The sequence below is a fragment of the Salmo salar genome, chromosome 19 (genome assembly GCF_965601325.2).
Source record: "Salmo salar chromosome 19, fSalSal1, whole genome shotgun sequence".
Lineage (NCBI taxonomy): Eukaryota > Metazoa > Chordata > Actinopteri > Salmoniformes > Salmonidae > Salmo > Salmo salar.
The window spans coordinates 32,625,767-32,633,746 of record NC_138309.1 but is presented as its reverse complement, the minus strand read 5'-3'; the positions used below and the strand labels follow the sequence as shown (position 1 = coordinate 32,633,746).

Genomic DNA, 7,980 nt, shown 5'->3' with positions numbered 1-7,980 from the left:
TTTGGGTGACTGCGGCGGAACCGTTAGGGTTAGAAGCACAATTCGACCTCAGGAACCTTCCTGATGTCCTCCGATCTGTGCAAGCCTAACCTTGACCATGTGGCATTAACCCTTAACAGTGAAAATAAGGTGTTTACATCAAACAGTTTGCAATGACTTCTCTCACCATAGGAATGCATTGCCTATTCCCCTAAATTCAAACTGAAGCCTATGTGGGTTATGAATGCCTTATGAACCTGTCTTCGATGACATACCATCAGGCAACTACAAGGTCTACCTGTGTCGATTCTAAGCTTCCTGGAGCAACCGGAAGTGGTCAAAAACACCCTAAAGGTTTTTTTCTATAACCAGCCTGCAGATTGTGAAAATCACTACATTCAACCCTATGTAGATCAGTCAATTCTTAACGTAAAGACTGTAAACTCAGGATTATGTAAGAGCATACCCCAATCAGGATATGTGTTTACTTATAGCTTCCTCTGCCAACCGGAAGTGCCTTAAATATGGGTCACAGGGGCTGTTTCGAAGGGTTAAAAAAGTCAGATCATTTCAAAACTTCATATGTGTGACTATGTAACCCTCATGAACTGTAAATCAGACATTTATCCCATCAGATTTGCAAAAAAACTAACACATACACACAGCTAGGACATAGTGACACAGTGTGGGGCTAAGAGACATACAGTGCCTGCAAAATTACCTTCGTTCGAACGATCAAAGAACTGTCAGACCTATTGCACGGTGAGTAATGTGGTTCTAGACAGTTCTCAGACCGAGAAACAGCCTCGTACATTTGCAATATGTTCAACTCATTTTAACATCACAAAAATGGCGACATTTCGAAATGCATTGAAACCGCCTCGGCCCATAGAGACGGACGCCAACGTTTCTGTCTGATAGCTCATTCAAGGACCCCATAGCAATGCCCTGAAAAAGTGGATTTTCAGCACCAATTAAGGTCATTGCTCGGGCACCGAATGACCTATCGAGCCAAAACTTGGGATTCGGGGTCGCCTCACATAGGCCTACACATAATGTCAGAGCTGGACCCGCAACTAGAACGTAACTACGTGTTTTATGTTTTTTAATGGTTTAAACTAAAGGCGCTGTGAATTATGGGCCTGCTCTGAAATATGTGATAGTTTGCTTCTAAACGAGTTGGAAAAAGTGGATTTGGTGTCAGATGGTATCAGTTTGGTGTCAGAATGACATCTAATTGACTGATGGACGCTGACTTGCTGGGTGACGAGCGATGGAGAGGAACCAGAGTCACTGCCCGGCACCCCGAGTTCTTCGGGCCAGTCAATTTAGCATTTCTGCAGTATTTTTGAGCATGTCAAATTCGTGATGGTAATGGTCATTTTGGACATTTTTCAAAAAGTCGTTAAAAAACAACAGAGTCCCACTTCTCCCTCATCATACATGACAAATAGACCATCTAGGTTGAGTAATAGCTTAACATAGGGCTATATATCATTTGGGCAGTATAAATGCCATTTGGACATGGTTCATTGACTTTTGGGTTTGGAAACCGACTTCCTATGATTGTACATGGCAAATGGACAAACATCCTGATTTGGCACATTCAATACTTTTATACATGTATAATTTACATGGACATTTGGATATTTCATTTGGACATTTCTTATGGCATTTGGCAAAAAAGAAAAAATTATGTCACTTTTGACTTCCTATGAAATCATATTGCAAATGAACAAAACATATGCCTTATGTACAAGCAAAAACAAACAAAATAATGATGTCAATAAAATGTCAAAAGTATGTTCATACAGTTCTTATACATGTGTAATTGACAAAAAAATCCAAAGAATTTTGAAAAACGGTCCAGAAAGAACTTTTTTAACCTGTTAGGGCTAGGGGGCAGCATTGACACGGCTGGATAAAAAACATACCCGATTTAATCTGGTTACCACTCCTACTCAGTAACTAGAATATGCATATACTTATTACATATGGATAGAAAACACCCTAAATTTTCTAAAACTGTTTGAATGGTGTCTGTGAGTATAACAGAACTCAAATGGCAGGTCAAAACCTGAGAGATTCCTTTACAGGAAGTGGCCTGTCTGACCATTTCTGGAACTTCTTTGCCATCTCTATCATTTACTAAGGATCTCTGCTCTAACGTGACACTTCCCACGTCGTCCATAGGCTCTCATAGCCCGGGAAAAAAGAGAATGTCGTCAATCCAGCCCCAGGCTGAAACACATTATCGCCTTTCTCAAGTGGCCCATCAAGAGACACTAGCTTATGCGCGTGACCCCGACCGCCCCCGCCTTTGGGATTTTTTCCTCTGTTTGCCGAAAAGGAGATTCCCTGTCGGAATTTTATCGCTTTTCTACGAGAAAAATGACGTAAAAATTGATTTTAAACAGCGGTTGACATGCTTCGACGTACGGCAATTGAATACTTTGAATTTTATTGTCAGGAATTGCGCCAAGCGCGCGACACTTCTTTACTATTTCGGATAGTGTCTGGAACGCACGAACAAAACGCCGCTATTCGGATATAACGATGGATTATTTTGGACCAAACCAACATTTGTTATTGAAGTAGACGTCCTGGGTGTGCATTCTGACGAAGACAACAAAAGGTAATGACATTTTTATAATAGTAAATATGATTATGGTGAGTGCTAAACTTGCCGGGTGTCGTAAATAGCGAGCCCGTGATGCCTGGGCTATGTACTTAGAATATTGCAAAATGTGCTTTCACCAAAAAGCTATTTTAAAATCGGACATATCGAGTGCATAGAGGAGGTCTGTATCTATAATTCTTAAAATAATTGTTATGCTTTTTGTGAACGTTTATCGTGAGTAATTTAGTAAAATGTTAGCGAATTCCCCGTAAGTTTGCGGGGGGTATGCTAGTTCTGAACGTCACATGCTAATGTAAAAAGCTGGTTTTTGATATAAATATGAACTTGATTGAACAAAACATGCATGTATTGTATAACATAATGTCCTAGGGTTGTCATCTGATGAAGATCATCAAAGGTGAGTGCTGCATTTAGCTGTCTTCTGGGTTTTGGTGACATTATATGCTGGCTTGAAAAATGGGTGTCTGATTATTTCTGGCTTGGTACTCTGCTGACATAATCTAATGTTTTGCTTTCGTTGTAAAGCCTTTTTGAAATCGGACAGTGTGGTTAGATTAACGAGAGTCTTATCTTTAAATGGCTGTAAAATAGTCATATGTTTGAGAAATTGAAGTAATATGATTTTGAAGATTTTGAAAATCGCGCCACAGGATGGCAGTGGCTGTTACGTAGGTGGGACGAATTCGTCCCGCCGGTCCCATAGAGGTTAAGGGGGTGATAAGTATTTTTTTTAAATCATTTTTTCAAAATTTGACTCTTGGGTTTTGACTTGTGTTACATTTGCAATAAGAAAATTCACTGTGGAGCACGCTCGCCATCTATTGGATATTTGCTGTGATTTGGCACATTCAATACTTTCATACATGTATAATTGACAAAAAAATAATTGGACATTTCATTTGGACATTTCTAATGGCATTTGGCAAGAAAAAGAAAAAAGTCACTTTTGACATAGACTTTTGACTTCCTATGAAATCATATTGCAAATGAGCAAAACATATGCCTTAAGTACAAGCAAAAACAAACAAAAAAATTACGTCAATAAAATGTGAAAAGTATGTTCATACAGTTCTTATACATGTGTAATTGACAAAACAAATCGAAAGAATTTGGAAAAACGGTCCAGAAAGCACTTTTTTTAAGGGGGTGATAAGTTTTTTTTTCAAAATTTGACTCTTGAGTGTTGACTTGTGTTACATTTACAATATGAAAATCCACGGTGGAGCGCGCTCGCCATCTATAGGATTTTTGGGGTGTGACACTTGGCATTTGCCATATGACATTTGCAATATGATTTGGATGAATGTGGACCAAATTGGGTGGTATTGTCATTAGGGTGTATGATTCGTGCGGTGCCAATATGTTCCCGTTCATTTTTGTCCATTTCATGGGGGTCTTCCCTTACTTTTTCAATCTTTACTAATGACAAGCCACTGGCCTTGAGTAAAGCCAGTGTGTCTATGTATGTGGATGACTTTACACTATACATGTCAGCTACTACATTGAATGAAATGACTGCAACACTTAACAAAGAGCTGCAGTTAGTTTCAGAATGGGTGGAAAGGAATAAGTTAGTCCTAAATATTACAAAAACTAAAAGCATTGTATTTGGGACAAATCATTCACTAAACCTCAACTAAATTGGGTAATACATAACGTGGAATAACCCTGGATGATAAACTATCATGGTCAAAACTTGTTGATACAACAAGATGGGGAAAAGTCTGTCCTTAATAAAGCGTTGCTCTGCCTTTTTAACAACACTATCAACAAGGCAGGTCCTACAGGCTCTAGTTTTGTCACAACTGGACTACTGTTCAGTCATGTGGTCAGGTGCCACAAAGAGTGACCTCTGAAAATTACAATTTGCTCAGAACAAGGCAGTGAGGCTGGCCCTTATTAAGTGTACACTGAGAGCTAATATTAATAATATGCATGTACATCACTCATGGCTCAAAGTGGAGGAGACATTGACTAATTTAAATTGTATGTAACTGCCTTAATTTTGCTGGACCCCAGGAAGAGTAGCTGCTGCCAGGAATCCTTAATAAATACAAATAATACAGCAGCACTGACAGATGTGTTCACTTTACAACTGCGTCAGGGTTTTGAACGACTCTTACCCCCTTTTGTTCCATACTGGCTGAAGACTTCCCTGTAGCTCAGTTGGTAGAGCATGGTGTTTGCAACGCCAGGGTTGTGGGTTCGATTCCCACAGGGGGGCCAGCACAGAAAAACAATTATGAAATGTATGTATGTATGCATTCACTACTGTAGGTTGCTCTGGATAAGAGTGTCTGCTAAATGACTAAAATGAAAATGAAGACCTAGCTAGCCAGTAACTAGCTGACACCAATCACAGCTGAATGAGGAAACATATAAGTGTGGCTCAGTTGGTAGAGCATGGTGTTTTCAACACCAGGGTTGTGGGTTCGATTCCCACGGGGGACCAGTACGGAATAATTTTTTTTATGAAATGTATGCAATGTAAGTCGCTCTGGATAAGAGCGTCTGCTAAAATGTAAAAATAAGTGCTTTACCATAGATGAATAGGATAAACTTTGAATTATATTTGCTGACACCCTAAATAAAAAATTTGACACCAGTAAAGTAGCTATCTAGCTATATAAATCACTCCCATCCGCAAACACGCCATCTCCGATGTTGGTTACAAGGCGGTACTTATTTAAATTAGGTAAGAGAATATCATGTTACCATTGGTGTATTAAAAGGAGAGTTAAGGTGATGTCACCTTGACCACTTAATAATGAATCCAAGTGTTTGACATGGTGGATGGGACTGGTAACTTTATGATCACACTTTATCAATGTAGAAGCAACAGTAATTTTTCGTACTTTGATCTGGTTTCCTCAAAATATCCTCCCATTTCATGAAAAACATTATTTTGACTGTTCATGACCTTTAAGTATATTTTAAAGCAAATGCTATATTTTTAATCAAGTAATATATTACTGAGTGACTTTCAGTTTTACTTGTAGATATACTTGAGTCATTTTCTATTAAGATATCTTTACTTTTACTCAAGTATGACAATTGGGTACTTTTTCCATCACTGGTGGACAGTAGTCGAGGTGTGGACTGAGGTTGTGCTGAGCCTTTTGGCGGGGAAAACCCCCGGCCGTAAGACCAGGATGTGTGTTTGATACCGGAGCTCCAAGTCATGCATTGAAATCACTAAGCAGTTTACTTTGAAGCACGTGCCGATGCCTGTATCACTTTATCAGAATCACATGATCAATGACAACTGAAACTTCACTTCATCAAACAACCACCCAATTAGTTTGGTATATGCACAAAAATCGTATACAACTGAAGTCAGAAGTTTACATAAACCTTAGCCAAATACATTTAAACTCAGTTTTTCACAATTCCTGACATTTAATCCCAGTAAAAATTCCCTGTCTTAGGTCAGTTAGGATCACCACTTTATTTTAAGAATGTGAAATGTCAGAATAATAGTTGAGAGAATGATTCATTTCAGCTTTTACTTCTTTCATCACATTCCCAGTGGGTCAGAAGTTTACATACACTCAATTAGTATTTGGTAGCATTGCCTTTAACCTGTTAGGGCTAGGGGGCAGCATTGACACGGCTGGATAAAAAACATACCCGATTTAATCTGGTTACCACTCCTACTCAGTAACTAGAATATGCATATACTTATTACATATGGATAGAAAACACCCTAAATTTTCTAAAACTGTTTGAATGGTGTCTGTGAGTATAACAGAACTCAAATGGCAGGTCAAAACCTGAGAGATTCCTTTACAGGAAGTGGCCTGTCTGACCATTTCTGGAACTTCTTTGCCATCTCTATCATTTACTAAGGATCTCTGCTCTAACGTGACACTTCCCACGTCGTCCATAGGCTCTCATAGCCCGGGAAAAAAGAGAATGTCGTCAATCCAGCCCCAGGCTGAAACACATTATCGCCTTTCTCAAGTGGCCCATCAAGAGACACTAGCTTATGCGCGTGACCCCGACCGCCCCCGCCTTTGGGATTTTTTCCTCTGTTTGCCGAAAAGGAGATTCCCTGTCGGAATTTTATCGCTTTTCTACGAGAAAAATGACGTAAAAATTGATTTTAAACAGCGGTTGACATGCTTCGACGTACGGCAATGGAATACTTTGAATTTTATTGTCAGGAATTGCGCCAAGCGCGCGACACTTCTTTACTATTTCGGATAGTGTCTGGAACGCACGAACAAAACGCCGCTATTCGGATATAACGATGGATTATTTTGGACCAAACCAACATTTGTTATTGAAGTAGACGTCCTGGGTGTGCATTCTGACGAAGACAACAAAAGGTAATGACATTTTTATAATAGTAAATATGATTATGGTGAGTGCTAAACTTGCCGGGTGTCTAAATAGCGAGCCCGTGATGCCTGGGCTATATACTTAGAATATTGCAAAATGTGCTTTCACCAAAAAGCTATTTTAAAATCGGATATATCGAGTGCATAGAGGAGGTCTGTATCTATAATTCTTAAAATAATTGTTATGCTTTTTGTGAACGTTTATCGTGAGTAATTTAGTAAAATGTTAGCGAATTCCCCGTAAGTTTGCGGGGGGTATGCTAGTTCTGAACGTCACATGCTAATGTAAAAAGCTGGTTTTTGATATAAATATGAACTTGATTGAACAAAACATGCATGTATTGTATAACATAATGTCCTAGGGTTGTCATCTGATGAAGATCATCAAAGGTGAGTGCTGCATTTAGCTGTCTTCTGGGTTTTGGTGACATTATATGCTGGCTTGAAAAATGGGTGTCTGATTATTTCTGGCTTGGTACTCTGCTGACATAATCTAATGTTTTGCTTTCGTTGTAAAGCCTTTTTGAAATCGGACAGTGTGGTTAGATTAACGAGAGTCTTATCTTTAAATGGCTGTAAAATAGTCATATGTTTGAGAAATTGAAGTAATAGGATTTTGAAGATTTTGAAAATCGCGCCACAGGCTGGCAGTGGATGTTACGTAGGTGGGACGAATTCGTCCCGCTGGTCCCATAGAGGTTAAATTGTTTAACTTGGGTCAAACGTTTCGGGTACACAAGCTTCCCACAATAAGTTGGGTGAATTTTGGCCCATTTCTCCTGACAGAGCTGGTGTAACTGAGTCAGGTTTGTAGGCCTCCTTGCTAGCACACGCTTTTTCAGTTCTGCGCAATCTGGTCATTGTCCATTTGAAAAACCCATTTGCGACCAAGCTTTAACTTCTTGACTGATGTTGCTATAATATATCAACATAATGTTCCTTCCTCATGATGCCATCTATTTTGTGAAGTGCACCAGTCCCTCCTGCAGCAAAGCACCCCCACAACATGATGCTGCC

General features: G+C 39.3%; 1 non-coding gene across 1 annotated transcript; it reads left to right on the top strand.

Moving 5' to 3' along the window:
- Positions 1–5,002: 5,002 nt before the first annotated feature.
- trnae-uuc (transfer RNA glutamic acid (anticodon UUC)) lies at positions 5,003–5,072 on the top strand. The gene has a single exon. It is a non-coding gene; the product is annotated as a tRNA-Glu (tRNA).
- Positions 5,073–7,980: the final 2,908 nt, after the last annotated feature.